The sequence below is a fragment of the Schistocerca piceifrons genome, chromosome 1 (genome assembly GCF_021461385.2).
Source record: "Schistocerca piceifrons isolate TAMUIC-IGC-003096 chromosome 1, iqSchPice1.1, whole genome shotgun sequence".
Taxonomy (NCBI): Eukaryota; Metazoa; Arthropoda; class Insecta; order Orthoptera; family Acrididae; genus Schistocerca; species Schistocerca piceifrons.
In genome coordinates, this window is record NC_060138.1 from 774,332,359 (window position 1) to 774,354,615 (window position 22,257).

The window sequence follows — 22,257 nt, forward strand, 5'->3', positions numbered from 1 at the left end:
AATTGTTGAAGTTACTGTTGCCGTGGCTGAGAATGCTGGACGCAATGTGCGCTCTACAAGAAGTGCACGAGCTGTGTCACGACAGATCATTATTCCATGGGCCAGCGTTCGGAATGTTCTGCGAGCAACAGTGAAACAGTATCTCTAGTGCGATTTCCAGGCTGTCGTCGATGCAGATGCTCGTCACATTCTGCAGAGTTCGTAGCCTGGAATCATGTGGAGATTAAAATATGTTTCTTTCAATAGTTTTTTTTTCGTTATTTCTCTTTCGAACGTCCTTACAAACGTTTCCACAAAGTTTCACTGTTGTTCGATCACTCGTTATTCATGAGGGGTCTAAAGTAGCGAAAGTTTAATTATAAGTGTAGTAAGCAAGCGATACACGAAACCGATCCATGTATCGCAAATAGGACTTCATTCATAAACCTCAGAACAATAACGGAAATAGGCCTCTCGTGACTCCATAGGTAACAAGACAAAAGAATCGTACAGGAGGTGCAACATAAGCGAGAGACAGGACAACTGATGCGAGCCGTACAAACTAAAAGAACATACTGAGGCTGAGTGAGCGCTGCTCCGCGCGTATATATTGGCGAGTTGCCGATACACGGCGCGGCGGAGACCGTGCCGTGTGCACGCTTCCTCCAGGCGGCTTCTAGCGCCGGCCTGCGCTGATACAGTAGGCGGTTGATTTAAGTACACGCGCGCAGCAACACGACACTCGGCACTCTCACACGGGATACGACAATAACTACCCTGTGTCTGCCGAAAACAGTTAAACATAGAAAACAAAGCTGTACACAGCTTACAGAGTTTGCGTATTCCGTCCTCAGGGTGGCCCAGCCGCTGTGGCCGAGCGGTTCTAGGCGCTTCAGTCCGGAACCGCTGCTACGGTCGCAGGTTCGAATCCTGCCTCGGGCACAGATGTGTGCGATGTCCTTAGGTTAGTTAGGTTTAAGTAGTTCTAAGTTTAGGGGACTGATGACCTCAGATGTTAAGTCCCATAATGCTTAGAGCCATTTGAACCATTTTTTTCCTCAGGGTGGAGAGAAGGATAGGTTTTGGAAGCTTGGAAACGAAGGATAAGTTACTCACACTGTCTGACAAGAGGTAACCACTTGTGAGGAATTTTTCTAAGAGTTTCATTCTGGCACATACTTGGAATTTCATCTTCTGACCAGCCTTCCTGTCTACTTATATGACGGGCTGTCAAAACCGTCGTGAGCATTAAGGCAAATCATTTCACCAACGCACGTGGTTGAAGATACCCGTTTGGTAAAACACCGTCTCCTGCTGCGTGACGACGTCCGTAACTGCCTGCAGCACATCCTCGTTCGACAGGAATCGTCGACCCTTTAAAGTGTTTTTTAATGGACCGAAGGCGTGATAATCGCATGGGGACAAATCAGAACTATAGGGCGGGTGCTAGAGTGTTTGCGACTTGAGTTAGCGTAACTTATGTGTCACGACACTTGCAATACCGAAACGTGCGTAATCGTGAAGCAGCAGCAGCAGCCCTTGTTGCGCACCATTTCAGAACGGTGGTTTTCGACAGACATTCTGCCCCATACACATTCTTCACTATCCGATGGATGTCTACTGGTTTTTGTATTCGGCAACCAAGAAAAGCACAACAGCACGTTGGTCCTGTTTGGACACATTTCGTAATAATGTCACCACAGTTCACCTTTCCGCATTTACCGCACTCACGTCGGAAAGACACGAATGCCTCACTAATCCCCTGCCTCCATGTCGGTGCTTACGTACCACCATGGGAGTCGCGCTACGTTAATTATAGACTGCAGCAACGCCCACAAACGGAAACTTTTTGATCGCCCCGTTATGACTTCGTAGGTTTCTCAGTTAAATTTTTCTCTCGATATGCCATATTACAATATTGATCCCATTGTCACAAAAATGAATGAATCGTTGCTTTTCGTTTCAGTTCAGCTACAAAATTGGTATCTATAAATTTTGAGAGTGGGGAGCGGGAGAGGAGGAAGAACCTAAAACTTATAAAATATTATTCATCAACATATACAATTGGGAAAACATACATGGAAGTGAGTGTGTGAATCTACAGGCACACTCGACACTCCTGACACCGCATTTAGTGCAACGAGAACGGTCGCGATATGAAACACTTCTAAATGAGACGACAAGCGGCTGAACATCAGCACTACAACTTTTCTCCGCAGATGTACAGCACGCGGCTGGGCTGAGCCGCTTTGTCTGCGATTAACATCGACCCCGAGCGCGCGCGCTGCAGTTTGCTGGGCACGCAGCACGGAGCCGCCTCCCTAGAGGACCAACACCAGTTCATCGCCCCTTTCCCAGCCACCGAACTGGCTAGCGCTGATCCTCTCCTCTCACCATCTACGACACGCACATCTACAGCTAAGCACGTCAGTGTATGCTACGTGGAGGAACTTTTCCCTCACACCACGAGTAATGCTATCCACACCACTAGAGTATGGAGCGACGGGAAAAACCACAAATTTTTACCTTTGATTAAGCGGCGGACAATATTCGAGGCAGTAGGCTTCTTGATAACATTAAAGAGCATATGAATACAACTGACGTCACAAGCGGCATCTTGCAAAAACCTACTCACGGCGGCAAGCGAGGGACCCGTACCACAAAAGTGCTCGTACCACAAAAAAGTTACTGATGAATAATCGCTTCAGGTGCTAAAAAGTTCTTTATTTTATTCACTGAACTCTTTCAGCTTTCATACTACAGCAAGCTTCGCTGAATATGAAACTGACTTACACATGCAACCTAATGTTATACACAATGACATAATACATACCTAAATATTTTGAATCACAGGAATGAGGGACTTTCGACATGAAATATCATTAAGTTTACATTACACGATAAGTACTGAAAAAAGAAAGATATAACTTATAGCCGCGCGTGATTAGCCGAGCGGTCTTGGGCGCTGCAGTCATGGACTGTGCGGCTGGTCCGGGCGGAGGTTCGAGTCCTCCCTCGGGCATGGGTGTGTGTGTTTGTCCTTAGGATAATTTAGGTTAAGTAGTGTGTAAGCTTAGGGACTTATGACCTTAGCAGTTAAGTCCCATAAGATTTCACACACATTTGAACATTTATAACTTATACTATGCTGCAGTGAAGCAAAGTCAAATGACTACGAAAGTAAAAAGAAGGGCAGTTTTAAAACGAAGAACAGTCGTGTCATGATTATAAAAACTATACATTTTGGTTCTTTAAAAGTTTTGGTATGTTTTATCATTAAAAGGAATTATTTTTTGACATGCTCAAAATTTTAAATTGGATGCTTTAGCATTGAGAAGCAGTAGTATAAGTTTAGTTTTAATGAAATTCTACGATACACTGACAGAAAAAAAATCACAAGAAGCAGTTGTGCGGCAGAAACGAAAGTCGGTAGGCGCGTTTCTACATCTAAAAGATGATGTCTATTTCAGCTTCGCGCCAGTTGCATAAGAGTGGCCTCGTAGCACCATTTGAGGACGCAGATCAGATTTGCTTTAAACATACGCTCTACCGGTCGTGAGCGTCAGTTACTTTTGAGATTGGACGTGTTCAACTGATGTTCGTCAAGGATGCCTTTAAGGCAGGGATCTCCAAACTTTTTACTCCGCGGGCCACATTGACTTCTCCACGAAGTCATAAGGGCCAAGATCTACCTAGCGGGATTAAAGCACCCTAGCACTTCATGATCACCGTAATGTAAGGCTAAAGGAAAGATGAAACCGCAAAAATCTAAGGTTGTGGGAATACCTAGCAGTAAAACGAACTGCGATTTTTATTTAATTACATAATTCTGATTGGTGGAGGTACCTGACCGAAATTCTGGCGTATTTTATTCTGGCGAATTTCACCGACAAAAAAGTATGTCGCTGCACATTCTTCACGAAAGCGTCCTGCAAAGTTAACGAAATCTCAAAATCATTGTTAGCAACACTATTACTGCAAGACGTAGCAGAGGTAGCGTATGTCAAGCCATTGTTATTTCAAGCGGCGCAACAATAAGTTTAGTTATGTAGTCTCGTAGCGAGTAGCAGAGCCAGAGCATATATTTGATAGTTCTGTTGCGTGATTGTGTCTGTGTTGCGAGTGTCTCACGAGTTTTTTTAGTGTTTTATGCGCTGTTCTAGTAGGTGAGACGACGAAGTGTGGGACAATTCAAAGTTTGAATTCGAAGAGACAAGGAAAATCTGAAAATCGAAATACGTATAGCACAACTTGAGTATTTTTTCACAGTATTTTTTAGTGGAACTACAGTGTGTAGTGGGACGAAATTAAGCGTCACCCATCCACCAATGTCAGCCCAGTTTGCAGGTGACTATACGTTTAATTTAGTTTTTTTATGTGTTTTTCTTATTATTTGTAATAGATGTGAATTATCTAAAAGTTTTGTATTTTTTTATGTGTTTCAAGTACGGAGAGGGCGGCGCAACGAACGGAGACAGCATCTTCGTTGCCGCGACCAGAGAGGAAATTGCTGGCCGCTATACGTCGCGGGTCGACAGCCAAGGAGCAACAGAAGATCCTGGAACCGAGTTGTTGCGTTGTGCTTCTAAAAAATTAAAAATGAATTTTTTATACTCTTTTTGTACAACAATGACGTCATATAGAGCTTAATCTTATTAAAAAGTCAGTCACTGTCTCTCAACGGTCAACTTCACATCTGTATGTGTAGGAAGCTAATAAAATAGTGTATGCTACTAAAGTTGAAACACGTGTTTTGAAGATTTATTTATGAAGAATTATGTGAACGGATTAATAATATATTTGACAAGATTAGTGATTCTGACAGCGTTCACCGAAACTTTGAATCTCAAAAGTTTATTTAATGTGTGATTCTGATATCGATTAGATCAAGATAACGTGTGTCAATATAATTTCTGAGGAGAAACAAACGAAATTTAAATCGAAAAAGTTACAAAAACCAATTGGCCCAAGTGATGTAATTCTTTGCATACGACTCAACTGATGTTTTACAGTTTCGTTCAAGAGCCATTCTATGACAATTTAAAAGGCATATAAATCATTTTTGAAGTGGGTTGTAACTGACGTAGGTGACGAAGTCTGCACATGGTCATATATCAAACGAAAATCGGTTATAAAAAACTTACGTCGTTACACTACAAGTGCAATTGTGAGTATTTAATTTAGTAATTAAAGTACCTTAAAAATAAATTCATTGCTGTTTGTTTAGGCAGACTATTCCCTATTTTTATTAGTATTAAATAGCACAATTTTATTTTCAGGTTACAATCTTTTGTGAAGTTCTGTGCAAATATGGAAAAGATACGAAAGGTTGACAGTGAATGTAGAATTTTTAAAGAGCAGTGGGGATGTCAATATTTCGTGGTGGAGTCAAGCAACAAATCAATGTGTATTATTTGGATAGCCACAAGTTTAACCATGACCTTCCGCTTTGTAAAGATAGAGCTTCGACAATGTCGCGGTGTATTGGTCGCGATAGGCCTCGAAACTCAATTGTTGGCAGTATAGGTACCACCTCAAATATTTGGTGGGCCGGATACCAGTGATGTCCGGCCAGCTAACGGGGGCCGGTTTGCAGGCCCTCGAGGGCCGGTTTCGGCCCGCGGGCCGTAGTTTGGAGACCCCTGCTTTAAGGCGACAAAGACGCCATTATCAGTACCACGTTGTTTGAAAGAGGTCGTGTAATAGGGCTACGAGAAGCTGGGTTCCTTCCGCGATACTGCAGGAAGATTTGGCCACTGGACATGACTGCTGGCAGCGGTGGTCACGGGAAGGTAAGGTCGTACGAAGACCGGGCTCCGGACGGCCACGTGTTACTAACGAGAGGGAAGACTATCGTGTTCGGCGTATGGATCTGACAGAATGGCGAAACCCTATCGTGGTATATACAGACAGCCAGTATTGGCAACAGACCGCAACACCTCTGCTGCCTCCATCGTTCCGCACAACAAAAATGCGAGCTCGGAATAGGACAGGGAGTAGCAAATGCTGCTATGAAGCCTCCTTCTCCGTGCTTTGTGTAGTGTTTGGCAGAGCGTACCCTGATTAGCCATAACATTATGATCGCTGACCACCGCGAGATTGAGGCCGCCTGCTGACGCAGAGGACACGTATTACAGTACAGGAAGAACGGAGTGGTTATAATTACAATTCAGCTTGTCATAGAAGTCCTTTCACAGATATTCTAATGCGTTAATCCAGAACCGATTTACGCTGGAAAAAATTAGTTCCAATTTTGACAACCGGGAGCAAATTTGCCGCTACACAGCATCTTGTCGACGTCTCTGGTGCTTATATTGAACAAACTGTCTAAGCGGCGTTTAATAAAGAAATCACCTTTATGCCTTTCTCATTTGTTTGACCTCTTCTGCTCACATCCGTTTACTAATCCATTACATAGGGAAAGATTTCTTGCATTCACTGAGCAAGATCTGCACCCGGAGCCCAAAATGGGAAGTAACTTTTTCCATCGTGCATTGTTTCGGCATTAACGCATTACAGTATCTACCAAGTTTTGCTACCATACGATAATTACAGTCCACACTGGACCTCTGTGGGTAGTTGCACTTTAATTGAGGCGCTTTGGAACAACTGCAGTCCACATCAGTCCGTAACTCTTACATATGATGCTATAACATCATATATTCTAAGGACAGAATATTTCGTTTACGTATGACTGCACTTTAGTCCATGTATGACAGTTTGAAATGAATAAAAAAGTTATTTAAAACGTTCTATGCCCTGTATCTCAATATATTTCAGTTAAGTCGTTGTTCCAGAGACAGCCTCAATTATAATCAACCGAGCAGAGAGGAACGGGGAATCTTTGTAGCGACGATACAGGATGCAAATGGAGAAATTCACCGACATCATGCTAGTGTCGTGGCTTCTATGAGGAGTTTTGGCGAACGGCGAAACCACGATCGTGCGATAAGACGTTGGATGTCCACGCCTCACTGTAGACCATGGAGGATAGGCGGCTGTATATGTCGGAGCACATCGTTCAGTGCACGTTCTACAACATCATGTTCCCAAGTTGATGCAATGACATCATCAATTAAGACGCAGTGGGTACTGGATCACAAAGACTGAATCGCGAACCAATGGAAATGTGTCGTCTCGTGCCACGAATACACCATGTCGATGGTATTGTCCAGATACATTATCATCCAGGTGGACGACTCCTGGAAAATGTACCGCGCAATGGACGCAGGTCGGTGGGGGCAGCGATTTGTTACGGGGGGCCATTCACTTTGAATTCCACGATATATGCAGTAGTGAGGCATCACCATGCTTGACCTCTCTCTCTCCAGCAGTATAATCGTCCATATCACAAGGTCAGGATCGTGCTTCAGTGGTTTGAGCACTATGATAGCCAAATCACGTTGATGCGTCGGCCACCAAATTTGCCTGATCTGATGCCGGTGGAAAACATCTGGGACACGTTCAACGCCCACAAACCACCATCCTGTAATTTACGGGAATTGCGTAACCTGTGTTCAGACATCTGGTGCCACGCACCAGAGGAAACCTAAGAAGAACTCGTCGCATCCATTCCACGAGGAATCTCTTTTCAAAGGTGGAGCAGCACGATATTAAGCAGGCGGTCGTAATATTTTGGTTCATCAGTGGGAGATGGGCAACGGCACAAAGTAGGGGACTGCCTATAGGGGCGATGTACAGCGGGGACTTCGTGTGCCCCAGGACCGCTACGGTAGCTGAGAAGGCCCTATGGGAACCCTGAAACGTGACGGCTAACGGGGCTCTGGTGAAGCTGCGATAGGCCTAGCAAGACAGTAGTGGATAAATCAACTGCTTTTAAAAAGGGGAAAAAAGTGTACAGGGCGTTTCTTTTAACGCGAGACAACTAAACACCTCGAAAAAGACACATCGAACGAAAAAAATGTTCTAGGTTAAAAGTTAATGTTAGTTGGGGGGGCATCTGTCTGCGCTACAACGAGCGACCTCCAAATGGCATGGCCGGGGTCAGCATTTTATTTTCAAATGGGAACCCCTCAACTTCATTGCTTATTCGGATTCTACGCTAAAAAGATACGTATGGTTTACTGAAACCATTGTTTTCCATTCGTGGTATGTGGCACAGTAATCAACAAGTATCAAGTGTGCCTGTTTTTGCAGATAAGAACGGACGGATTTGAATCTACATTTCATTCACGAGGTGAATGTAAACCTTTGCGTTCTAATGGTTGATATTCCTGTTCGAAACTTACTCTAGTGTTGCAAATTCGACTGTACAGCACAATATGATTAGCATGTTCAAGGTATGGTTAGAAGCTACGTTTAGCGTGATCCAGGAACAAACTACGTCGATGTAATAGTTTCCTGTTTCCATCGGAATGCTTGATTTCGGTGTGTCCCCTTGTTTCTCACCACCGGGTGCTTGTTTTCGGTGAGTATCAATGGCAGGTGCGATTGCCACAAAAACTTCATGTACATTTCACCTTATTGCATTGGTTGTGGTTTGTATTCCGCTGGAGCCGCGTAGCGGCCAGCACGAGAGTTACGGCGGCTGGATGGAAACACACCACGAAATCCAGTCATTCTTATGGCGGGGATCGAGGGGGCCACCGAAATCAAACATTCTGGTGGTTTGGGGACTCACCACTATCAACCCCGTAGGAACAGAAGGCTATGTTACCATGCAAGTAGCCTACTTGCCAGAAATGTCAAAGTCTAACCATATTATTTGTACTGTACATTTGCAACATTCATACAGACCCTAACGTTTGAAGAACAGTATCAAGCGTCAGAACACAAAGGTTTACATTTACATCGTAAATGAAACGCACAATCAAATGCGTCCATTCTCAACTGCAAAAAACACACATCTGATATGTCGATTACAGAGCAGTATACCACGAGTGAGAAATAATGGTTCGAGTATGCAATAAAAATGGGACGGGGACAGAGTGGTCCCTTTTTAAATTGCAAAATTGATGCCACTATGCAAAAGGAGTGTTCAGGAGCTGAGCAGTTGTAGCACAGACATGTTGTTGTTGTGGTCTTCAGTCCTGAGACTGGTTTGATGCAGCTCTCCAAGCTACTCTATCCTGTGCAAGCTTCTTCATCTCCCAGTACCTACTGCAACCTACATCCTTCTGAATCTGCTTAGTGTATTCATCTCTTGGTCTCCCTCTACGATTTTTACCCTCCACACTGCCCTCCAATGCTAAATTTGTGATCCCTTGATGCCTCAAAACATGTCCTCCCAACCGATCCCTTCTTCTAGTCAAGTTGTGCCACAAACTTCTCTTCTCCCCAATCCTATTCAATACCTCCTCATTAGTTACGTGATCTACCCACCTTATCTTCAGCATTCTTCTGTAGCACCACATTTCGAAAGCTTCTATTCTCTTCTTGTCCAAACTAGTTATCGTCCATGTTTCACTTCCATACATGGCTACACTCCATACAAATACTTTCAGAAACGACTTCCTGACACTTAAATCTATACTCGACGTTAACAAATTTCTCTTCTTCAGAAACGATTTCCTTGCCATTGCCAGTCTACATTTTATATCCTCTCTACTTCGACCATCATCAGTTATTTTACTCCCTAAATAGCAAAACTCCTTTACTACTTTAAGTGTCTCATTTCCTAATCTAATTCCCTCAGCATCACCCGATTTAATTTGACTACATTCCATTATCCTCGTTTTGCTTTTGTTGATGTTCATCTTATATCCTCTTTTCAAGACACTGTCCATTCCGTTCAACTGCTCTTCCAAGTCCTATGACCCCGTAATTAATATCAGCTTTTCATATAGAACATTTTTTTCCTGCGGTGCGTTGCGTTCGAGATATTTAATTGTCTCAAGTAAAACAAACTCTTTGTATATGTGTAATAGGTGAGGGCCTGCACAATCCTTCATAGCGGCGCCTTCGTTCACTGTGATTTCGGAGAAGCAGCGACCGATAGCTATGGAATTTTTTAAATAATTTGATACAACTATGGGTGCGAATATTTTAATTAACGAAGGTATGCACCTATGCATTCCACAATTTTCCAGTTTGCTTTTTAACGCCGCATTTTAAATTTCCGTTTGGAAGAATTTATCGGATTCTCGCACGCTTTTATCGATACCCGATGGCCACTGACGTCACAATGAAGCTCACCCGCGAGAATATTATCAGTGAGGTGACGAAGATGTACAGCGTGAATTACATACAACAGTCGTTAAAATTAAAGCAATAGTTATGTAAAACTCCTGGCTCATGAATATAAGGAAACACATTGCAAAACACGGTCTAGCTGTAGTACTCATTAAAACGAACCCACAGCCGGTTCCCTTTGCCACTACTGGTTGTGCTTTTAATCACATCGATGGTTACAGATCTTCTTGCCTTTTTCCCAAACAGCAATCGCTGAGTAATGAATGATTCGATCACGCGGCGCTCTGGCACTGACAACTACTACTGGAAACTGACGATGCGAAAGCGGTCGGAATTTCTGCCGTCACCAACTACCGTCAAACAGCACACTGTTTAGCAGTATTAATAAACAAACTGCCTATTGGCTTCTGTCTCGGGTTCTTCGGCCGACGTTCATCTAATGATTTTTCCGACGTTTCGCCAGCACGAGTGGTTGGCATTGCCAAAGCTTCACCCTCCACTGCCGGTGGTGAACTGGAGCCGAGCTCGCGGCCGCAGACTATATGTACCTGGCGCGCCAACGTCCTAGGGCTTCTCCGCGGTCATTTCCGGTGCGGATTAATAAACATACTCTAAAGTTAATCCAAACTTCAATGTACGAGCCGCGTGCTGTGGTGATGCGCTAATTCTGCAAGTGGTATTTTGTCCTGCATTCCGTCAGGGAGGCAGTGTCACAGGAACAGCTGTCCTTCAGCAACGGCTTCATAGTAACCACCACACAGACGAATATATAAAGTTCTTATTACGTACGGGAGTAAGTATCCCCAGTCTGCACTGGACACGGGGAAATAAGCAGGGAAGTCTACTTGTTCAGTAAAATGGATGAGGAGAAGATTACCTTGCCAACCGACCTGACCAAATATGTCAAGAACCTTTGGGTTTGGTTGGGTTCTTTGGGGGAAGAGACCAAACTTCGAGGTCATCGGTCTCATCGGATTATGGAAGGACGGGGAAGGAAGTCGGCTGTGCCCTTTGAAAGGAACCATCCCGGCATTTGCCTGGAGCGATTTAGGGAAATCACGGAAAACCTAAATCAGGATGGTCGGACGTGGGATTGAACCGTCGTCCTCCCGAACGCGAGTACAGTGTGCAAGAACCTTTGGCCTAATGTACAGTTGGTAATCGGGTCTAAATAATCTGTCCAGTAACTCAAAGACCATAATGCATACAGAAATCTACGATGACAGAAGGCCGATATACTGAACAGGGCCTTTCGGAGCAGTTTCACCGCTGGAGATCGTAATTACATTTAAGTGATAACCGCCTATGTTCGACATTAATGTGCAACAACCACTCACAGACGGCTGGTGACAGCACTAATATTGGAGGGTATATATAGCTTCCCGGAGAGACGCGGTAAACAGTGTAGTCGTTGTCGTAATGCGAAAACGGAGATTCGTCTGACACTGAAAACGTCATGGTCATTGGCTTTCGGGTCATGGATGGAAGCATTTCCGAAACGGCTAAGTTTGTAGACTGTTTGCGTGTCGCCGTTGTTAAAGTACAACCTGCATGGCAAAATGGCACTACCTAAAACCGGCGCCGACGCCATTGTGGTGCGCCATGGGCCATGGACGACAGAAGTGAACGACGGCTGCGGAGATGTGTACGGGAGAATAAACATGTACTGTTGAGCAACTGAAGGCCCATACAAACCAATGGGCTACCAACAGTGTATCCTCAACGGCCGTTCAGTGCACGTTGTTGCGTATGGGCCTTCGCAGCTGCCCCCTGGTTCATGCACCCATGCTGACTGCTGTTCATCGGCGACGAAGGCTGGAAATTCCACGATAATACTAGACGACCATGAGTGGCGGCGGGCGAACTTTACAGATAAATCACGTTTGTTTGCTCCATAGGACAGATTGCCGTTGGTGTGCACAGCATGAAACATGAGAAATCAAACACCGTGCAACCAGCAGCGAGCGTTATGGTCTGAGGAATGTTTTCGTGGCATTTCCTGGGTGATCCCGTCATTCTGGAGACACAATGGATCAACGCAAGTGTGCATTTATCCGTGGCATTTGTTTTCCTCGCCACGATGACATCTACTAGCAGGGCAATGCAACGTGTGACATGGCTCGCAGTGCACGTCCGTTGTTCGACGAGGACCAAGATGAGTTTACCATACTCCCCTGGCCGGCCGGAGTGGCCGTGCGGTTCTAGGCGCTACAGTCTGGAGCCGAGGGACTGCTATGGTCGCAGGTTTGAATCCTGCCTCGGGCATCGATGTGTGTGATGTCCTTAGGTTAGTTAGGTTTAATTAGCTCTAAGTTCTAGGCGACTGATGACCTCAGAAGTTAAGTCGCATAGTGCTCAGAGCCATACTCCCCGGACCTAAACCAAATCGAGAGCCTGTGAGACCACCACGATCGGGCTGTTCCGCCACGGATAACCGAGAAAGCTAGCGCAGCTGTTGGCATGGTTCTAAATCCCTGTCGCTACCTTCCAGAACCTCACTGACTGTCTTTGACCACTTCTCGCGCTGCAAGAGGTGGTTATTCAAGTACCTATACTAACGTGTCTGGATCGTGTATTACTTCCCCCATAAATGTATCGCAACGTGACTGCGACGAGAAAATCGGAGGAATCAGAGCTCATACGAAAGTTTATCGACAGTCGTTCTTCCCACGCATCATCCGCAAATGGTACAGGAACTGCGAATGGAACAGGAAAAAGGGGGAAAATGACAGTGGCTACCGCACGGTGGCTTATGGAGTACAGATGTGGATACAGATCTTGTTTCTCAGAGTGGAATTAGAATCATCTGGTTTTGATAGTGAAGGTTAGACGAAGTATGAATCAAGTTCAAACGAATAGTCGACCACGCTCTACAAAGATGTGTAGCTAGCAGAAAAGTTAAGAAGCTTCCTAAGTATACAATGGGACCTGTACCATCTTTAAGACAACTTCTGTTGCACAGTAGGTACAAACGAAAGCATAAATTCGTATACATGCAAGTGTTGATCCCAAATGCTTCAAATGGCTCTGAGCACTATGGGACTTAACATCTGAGGTCATCAGTCCCCTAGAACTTAGAACTACTTAAACCTAACTAAACTAAGGACATCACACACATCCATGCCCGAGGCAGGATTCGAACCTGCGACCGTAGCGGTCGCGCGGTGTGTTGATCCCAACTCACTCGGCTAGCAGAGGGGCAATACGTGACGCCATAAATAATTACTGCAGCAAAATATAATCACAAGGTCTGTCCCAAACCGCCAAGAAATTTTGGTCATATATCAGGGCTACCATAGGCATCAAAACCAGTGTCCAGTCACTTGTAGACGGGATAGGAACGAAAACAGAAAAAAGCGAAACAAAAGACGGAATGTTGAATAATGTCTTCAAATGCCCCTGCATAAAAGAAACTCAAGCAAAGTTGTCATCATTCAAAAGTCGTACATCTGCTACCATGGTTGACTTATATTAGGTATAAGCACCGTAGTAAATGTCAAAAACTTCAGGTTCGTGAACAGCACAAAAGTTATGGAAGGGGGAACACAGTTTAACGTACAGTGTAAAGAGGCGCCATGAGACAGACACCACAGCTCAGTTTGTCGAGAACTGGAAAATATTAACCGTGGCGTTTTTGAAGCAACCGTCGCAGCATCATACGAAATGACTAACGAAAATCAAGGACGACCTTCATCTGTATGGCCGGACGAGAGCTGAAACCGGCTTATTCATTTTATGAGCAAACTAATGAAAAAAGTCTCATTCCTCCTGATGCACGAAATACTCACAGCATTCGCCAGCGTCGCACTTCGCGACGAAAGTATCACCGTTGAAAGCGACTAAACCTGAATCCAAAGAAATAGCTATGTTCATACAACAAGCACGCAAAAAATATTAACGTATTTCGAACAATACCAATTTTTTTCTTGTGTAAATTGTGGAAGACAGGCGGGGAGGGGTGGGGGGATCAAAATCTGTTCAAGACGAGTGCTAACTCGTATGTTTGCACAATCCCCGTTCAGTAACTACTTGATAAAAGTGAATTTTTTTATTCCAGTATTCTAGACGAAATGGAAGACGAAAATGTTTGTACAGTATTTCAGTACTGCCTCTGTAACAACTCGTCGGTTTTAGTGTTAAGAGTTTCCTTTTAATTTTACGATGCCGTCCAACTGTGCGAAGATCGCTAAAACTTCTCGTGCAAGCGTATGAATGTAATTGCATTGTTAGTCCAACACTCGTTTAACCTTTTCTCTCCGTATTTCGTGAGAACAGCTTAATCGCAGAGAAAGCGGCTCGCGAAAATGCGGGCAGGTCTTACGCTGGCAACGCCGTTAGGCCGTCCCCTTAAAAGTGGATCGATGGTCAAAGTGGAACTTAAAGCCGTCGCGGGGCGGGAATAATGTAAGGAGCGCACCATTGTCCTCGCTGCCGGGCAGTAGGCGGGCGGGCGCCCCGTGCTGTGCCGTGCTGTGCCCTGCTCTGCTCTGCTGTACCGCCCCGCCGCCTGGCCGCGGCAGCTCCTCGCTTTGAGCTTTCCTTCACAATTACGTCCTTTACCTCCGACTCTTTCGCCTGCGCGCGCTCGCTTTCCACATAAAGTACAATTCAAGTTTAATTAGAGGTAGAAAGAAAATCTCGCTCGTCACATTTCTATTTCTTCTGACGCAAACTCAGCTTTACCCGACGAAATGGTTACCATCACGTCTTTCTGAAACCGGAAGCTTTGCTTAAATGTGTTTCTCATTGTACGCCGTCCAATTGTAGAGAGGACTGGATAAAAGACACTTGTAACCTGCTCCTTTTGAAATTGCTTTCTCTAACAAAATCAGGCCATGTCTTTCATATTCAAATGGAGCGAAAGAACCGAAGCTATTCTCCTGTAGTCTGCCGATCATAGGACCGTTCTACTAGCAATAGACGTAAAAAAGTTGAAGCACTGAACTCCTTCTTACGCCAGATCCCTTATCATTTAGTTACAATATAGCAGGTCAGCAACTGGAAGCAGTTAATTCCATAAATTATCTGGGAGTACGCATTAGGAGTGATTTAAAATGGAATGATCATATAAAGTTGATCGTCGGTAAAGCAGATGCCAGACTGAGATTCATTGGAAGAATCCTAAGGAAATGCAATCCGAAAACAAAGGAAGTAGGTTACAGTACGCTTGTTCGCCCACTGCTTGAATACTGCTCAGCAGTGTGGGATCCGTACCAGATAGGGTTGATAGAAGAGAGAGAGAAGATCCAACGGAGAGCAGCGCGCTTCGTTACAGGAGCATTTAGTAATCGCGAAAGCGTTACGGAGATGATTGATAAACTCCAGTGTAAGACTCTGCAGGAGAGACGCTCAGTAGCTCGGTACGGGGTTTTGTTGAAGTTTCGAGAACATACCTTCACCGAGGAGTCAAGCAGTATATTGCTCACTCCTACGTATATCTCGCGAAGAGACCATGAGGATAAAATCAGAGAGATTAGAGCCCACCCAGAGAGGCATACCGACAATCCTTCTTTCCACGAACAATACGAGACTGGAATAGAAGAGAGAACCGATAGAGGTACACAAGGTACCCTCCGCCACACACCGTCAGGTCACTTGCGGAGTATGGTTGTAGATGTAGAGACTCTGATACGATACAGCAACCTGACGAAGTGGGTCACTACACTTGGGTCATATATGGTAAGAATGAAGCAGAATCTGATCGTGTAGGTCTGTACTTTCCGCACTATATCTAAATCTACAGATGGCAGAACGACTGCGTCAACAGTAAAACAGACTGATGAGTATACCAACCCTCCCCGTGCGTTCGAAATCGACTAGCTCTAGGCCATGTGAATTCCAGTCAGGGAATGGTACACAGCCTAACGGACATGGTCCATGTCTGGTTTATCCGTACAGGTTCAACAGGAGAAACAATGACATATGTCAGTGTGGTCATACGGGAACAGCCGACCACATTATCTTTAACTGTGACGCCAACAATGGACTAACCAACGACTACATGAACTTTTGAGAAATTATGAATGGTGGACAAGGATACAGAAAATGAGAATTATATGAATACCTTCAGCTGCTGACGGGCGTTTATATATGTCAACGAGGACAGGTGAAAATGTGTGCCCCGACCGGGACCCGAACCCGGGATCTCCTGCTTACATGGCAGACGCTATATCCATCCGAGCCACCGAGGGCACAGAGGATAGTGCGACTGCAGGGACTATCCCGCGCACGCCTCCCGCGAGATCCACATTCTCACCTTGTATGTACACACACTACATTCGTAGTGTCCCACCCCAACACAGTCATTACTCGTGGAAGACATTCTTACTAAGTCCCGTAAGAGTTTGGGGGATATGTGTGCATCCGCACAGAAGAAGAAGGTCATGGCCGGTATTGCCAGAACTATATACTTATATAGATATTTTGTCTGTTCTTTCGGACATGTCCGAAAGAACAGACACCATATCAGTTTAAGGATAGACAATGTTGCTAACACGATTTCACTGTGTGAAAAAGACAAATAAGCCAGGGTACGGCAATTACAAAATTCCCCCTATCCCGCGCAACATCACCAAAAGGATCGTCAATGCGAGTAACGATGTGCCAGCGAGTGCATATAATATTGTGAAAGGTGTGAAAGCGAAAGTTGGGTTACAGAATGTGCGTGAGCAACGAAGATCACATCGACACACTTGGCAGAGCCCGTAGTACCTCATCAGCCCCACGTCGTCACAGCGCCCAGTTGCACCTCGGCGACGGTGAATAGGGAGTTGCGCGTCGGAAAGAGGTGCATAATACATAACTTGTAACACAGTGCCGTAAACAGTCTCCACACATCTCTGAGTGTTTTCAAAAACACAATAAAATAAAAAAGTGATTGTTACGACAAAGATACAACGTCACGTAACAACTGAATGGTCCCGATATCGAGTCGAGGTTCCCGGCAAATTATAGTACGCTAAGGGGCATGTACTTTTGCATGTAATAAAGAATCTCAACTCAACACTTGTATCGAATCGAGACACTGAAGCGAGTATGATTTCTTTTAAATAGATGGATATTCTTTCTTAACGGCATTCGAAAGAGCGTGAGAAGACGAGTACAGCGATATAATGCTCGCTAATTTTGAGGTTCAAACTCTTCGCAAAAGAATCCAAGAAAATACTTAAATTGAAAAGCAAGTCGGCCGAAACCGGCTATTGCGTTGTCAATACGCTCACGCCAGGCTACGTCGGCGTATCAAGCCTTTAGGATGTTTACTTGGGTGCACTGCACAGCTAGCAGGAAATATGTTGTATGTTTGACTCGGTAGCTGCGCGGTCAGCGCGGCGGATTGCTAACCGAAATGGCCGGGTTCGATTCCCAGTCGGAGATTTGCTCCGCTCGCGAACTGTGTGTTGTGCTGTCCTTAAGTTCGTATCACCAGAAACTACTTTTGTTGAGATGGTTATATGGGCATGTCCCGAAAACCAGTACATTAACATTAAAAAAAACTGTGTTGTCTACTGGTAGGCCATTTCTGCCCTGTCGTACGGAAGTGACTAATTTTAATTTCTGCTGGGATGTATTCCAATTAAATCAGGTGATGCTGAAGGAATTAGACTAGGAAATGAAATACTAAAAGTAGTAGATGCCGGCAGCAAAATACCTTCTAAGAGCCGAAGAAGAGAGGATATAAAATGGAGACTGGTTATAGCACAAAAGCATATGAGGAACTTAACATTTATAATAAATTTTGGTGTTGGAAATTAGAGTCACTAATAAGATGGCACTGAATCTACGAGTGGAAAAAAGAAATTTGTGGCACAACCTGACTAAAAGAAATGATCGGTTGGGTCGGTTGACAGGGCATATCCTGAGGCATCAACAAATCTTGTTTGGTACCGGAGAGAGGTGTGCGGGGTAAAAATTGTAGAGATTACCCAAGGCTCTAATACAACACGTACGTTCAAATGAACGCAGTTTCAGTATTTATTCCGAGATGAAGAGGCTAATACAGGATAAAGTAGCATAGATAGCCGCATCAGCTCAATCTTCGGACTGACGACGATGACATCAACAACAAAAACAACAAACCTACATCGAACTTGTTTCCTTTTAAAATACGAAAAACTTTTCCTATATATGGGTATCCGAGCTGGCGATGTTTAATAGCCGAAACATTCTCGTGGGGAAAAGAGAAGTAGAACAAAATTTTACAGAGTCGTACTTTTGGAGCTATGTACTCTATCATCTATGAAAATTTCAAACAGAATCGCAACCAAACGGATTTAAAAAACAGGCACTGAATGATCGAAACAACAGAATAAAAGTGTATACCCAGGCTCAGCAGTACTCTTTTTTATGCTGTTATTACACCAAGCTCAGTCACTGAAGAGCTGACGAAAATAGTATAAACGTTAAACCGAGTCCCCAAAGGACAATGCCCTGCGACGACGTTATCGGACGCATGTCTTTGCATCGGTTTCCTTTCTATAGGAACCATTGCAGTTGCCTCGTGAACGCGGCAGAATGCAGTTTCTTTGCACGAGTGTCCTTTCAGTTTCTCCTATAGTGGCGGACTCATACGTAACATACGCTATAGAAGTGATCACATTCTCTATCAGCGTGTTGTTTTGTGTGGCAAGGCAGACAGACGCAAAGCACGATGTAGACGGACGTCACGGCATAAAACATGCGATTCGACTCCGACGTGTTGCAGGCAATCTCAACAGTAACTCCTTCGCAAGAGGCGGTTTACGCCCCGTTCCTTCCGAATCTTTTTCTGGGAACTCCACATACCACATTTCAACAGGAGATTGTCCGACTACATGTCGTGGGACATATTCCAGCCAACTTCTGAAAAGCACCTGTGCCGCGGCTTGTACTTACCATACTACGTTGCTTATCGAACATATACGGGATATGATTGATTAGCAACTTGCTTCTCATATTGCTCCAGCAAGCGTCCATGATTGCTTGAGTTGTATACACACAGCTTAGAAGAAGATTCCCTAGGTATACATTTAAACCTTCTTTGATTCTATACTTCGACATTTATAAGATTAAAAAAAAAAAAAAAAAAGTGTGGCTAGGGCCTCCCGTCGGGTAGATCGTTTGCATGGCGCAAATCTTTTGAGTTGACCCCACTTCGGCGACTTGCGTGTCGATGAGGATGAGATGATGATGATGACTAGGACAACAAAACACCCAGTCCCTGAGCGGAGAAAAGTTCCGACCCAGCCGGGAATCGAACCCGGGTCCCTTGGCATGACATTCCGTCGCGCTGACCACTCAGCTACCTGGGCGGGCATTTATAAGATTATTACTACCTCCTCAGTGAATAAGGTTCGTCTTTGTCGCTAAACAAATGACTGTTTGTTTGATCGCCATACGCTTTCGCTTCTTTTGTTTTCGATGAATTCTCAGCCGCCTGTAATGCATATTTTGCATATTACTACATGCGTATAACAGATAAGTGATATAATAGTTCTGAACTGTGTACATTACAGTTTATTGGTGCTAGTCTCCCACTGTTAAGTTAAAAACAACTCATGACCTCACAAGTTACTGTATGTTTTAACAATATTTCAATCCATATTTTCACATACGCGACTCGATGGAACTGTATTTGCATGTCCTAGTCTCAACATTGCGTGCACATTTCACTACACACAATTCGTATTTATTTTTAGATGATAAATAGAACCATACAATTATTAAAACCTAGGGTGACTCTGGCGACAAGAATTTTTTATGCTAACAGTAGAAGACTAACGTCAGTAAAATGTAAAACAGAAAGATGTTGAGAGCTATTTTATCATGTATCTATTACACGCATGTAATAAGAAGCAAACTATGTATTACGGGCAACAATAGATGCTCTGAAAATAAAGAAGCGAATCGAGTATAGCAATAAATCAAACAGCCATTTATTTAGTGACAGAGACGGGCCTTATACACCTGCTCGTATACTCCAGCTGATCAAAGGTCTCCAGACGCCTATTCGTGGACATTAATATAAGGTGTATCTACCCTTCTCCTTTATGACGGCTTGAATTCTGCTAGGAACAATTTTAATTAGCTTTCTGAATGTATGTGAAGAAATGGCAGCCCATTCTTCCTCAAGAGCTGAAACCAGGGTAGGCAGTGATGTTGGAGGTTGCAGTCTGGAACGAAGTCGACGATCTACGTATCCCAAAGGTTTTCGACTGGGTTCAGGTCGGAATTCCGGGCAGGCTAGTCTGTTTGAGGAATGTTACTGTCCACAAACCAATGCCTCACAGAGGCTCCTTTACGACAGGATGCTCTGTCATGCCGATACAAACAATCATCGCCCCCGAAGTGTTTGTCTACTGTACGCAATACATAATGGTGTAAAATGTGTTCATATCCTTCCGCATTTAGTGTTTTCGCGGATGCAATATGGAGACCACACCCTAGCAACGATAAACATCATCATACAGTATCATATCCACAGTACTTCGCTGTTGTCATTACACATAATGGCAGATAACGTTCTGTAGACATTAGCCAAAGCCTAACGCTTCGGACGGATTGCCACAGGGTATAGCGTTATTCATCACTGCAAATCACTCGTTTCCAGTCGTCCATGCCGGCCGCTAGTGGCCGAGCGGTTCTAGGCGCTTCAGTCTGGAACCGCACGACCGCTACGGTTGCAGGTTCGAATCCTGCCTCGGGCATGGATGTGTGTGATGTCCTTAGGTTAGTTAGGTTTAAGTAGCTCTAAGTTCTAGGGGACTGATGACCTCAGATGTTAAGTCCCATAGTGCTCAGAGCCAGCCAGCCAGTCCTCCACTCTCCAATGGAGTCCCTCGATACAGTATCTCAAGCGTCGCTTAATACTGACTACAGAAATGTGTGACTTACGAGGAGCAACTCGCCCATTGTACCCCGACCCTACGCACAGTCACTGTGTTAGCTGGATTGCTGGTACCCCTTAGGAACTCACGATTTATGCCTCCTGCTACGTGCGAGTTTTTAGGATCACCATCCGCAATGCTCTACGTGTCCTGTCCGTCAGAACCTGTGGTCTGCCTGGTCTTGGTTTAATGTGGTTGTTTCTTCGTGTTTCCAGTTCACAATCACAGCATCAATAGTGGACTTGGGCGGCTTTGAAACAGCCCAAGTATCCCTGGTGGATTTGTTAATCTGGTGGCACTGAGCTCTCCTGACCGACCCATTCTGTTGTTACTGCTTCTCTACTGACAACATATTTTTTAAGCCCCATTGTTTCTTCACTGATCTATGCTTCTTGGTGAAAGGGTGAAGTTTAATTTTCGACACTTTATTGCAATTGGGGAGCACTTTTAATGGGCACAGAACTGTAAGTCTCTCCTCCGTGGGTTTGATTGTTTGTTTTTAGTGTCTCATTTCTAATTTCCTACTGAATTAATGCCTCGCTGACTCTGTACCGATGCCAGAGTTCTGCTCACCTGGTAGCTACTCTTCGGATGGGAACAACACAAAACTGCCCGCCTCCTTTTATACTTGTGGCGTCACCTGTCACGACATCTGGTGTTCAATTGAGCATTACATGAGAGTTCACGGATGCTTTTGATCAAACAATGTAGCATAACATGCGGCGCGCTTGGTTGCGGGACAGAGACGTGAGCTTGGCCCGGATAGAGACCGTGCGGTGGATCAGCAACAATCGGCCTGGTACACCGGCCAGCCTGAGTATGTTCGGTAAGCGGTTTTCGACGCTCTTTTTAGGGTAGTTCCCAATTCAACTAATACGATACACAGCCATGTGGCGCACACGACTTCCGTCCCTTAGCTTAACTGGCGACAGAAAGAACAATTCACCGACCCCGTATGACAGGACAAACACACACACACACACACACACACACACACACACACACACACACAAACACGGAGGGAGGGAGGGAGGGGGACGGGGACGGGGGGAGAGAGAGAGAGAGAGAGAGAGAGAGAGAGAGAGAAGAGGGGGTAGGAGAGACCTTAAACATTCAGAAGATGTCAATAATAAACTGATTGACTATGGGACGAGAGAAGACGTACCCCTACGTATGGGTTTTATGCAACTCATAACGCCTTCAAAAGCGACGTCCGATACTGCCGTGTTCCGTCACCTGATACGTGCGAACTATTAGTTGTACA

At 44.7% G+C, this 22,257-nt stretch overlaps 1 protein-coding gene across 2 annotated transcripts in view; it reads right to left on the bottom strand.

Moving 5' to 3' along the window:
* LOC124712492 (colorectal mutant cancer protein) overlaps positions 1–22,257 on the bottom strand; it is a 613,504-nt gene that overhangs the window by 412,195 nt on the left and 179,052 nt on the right. The gene's annotated exons all lie outside the window — the stretch shown is intronic.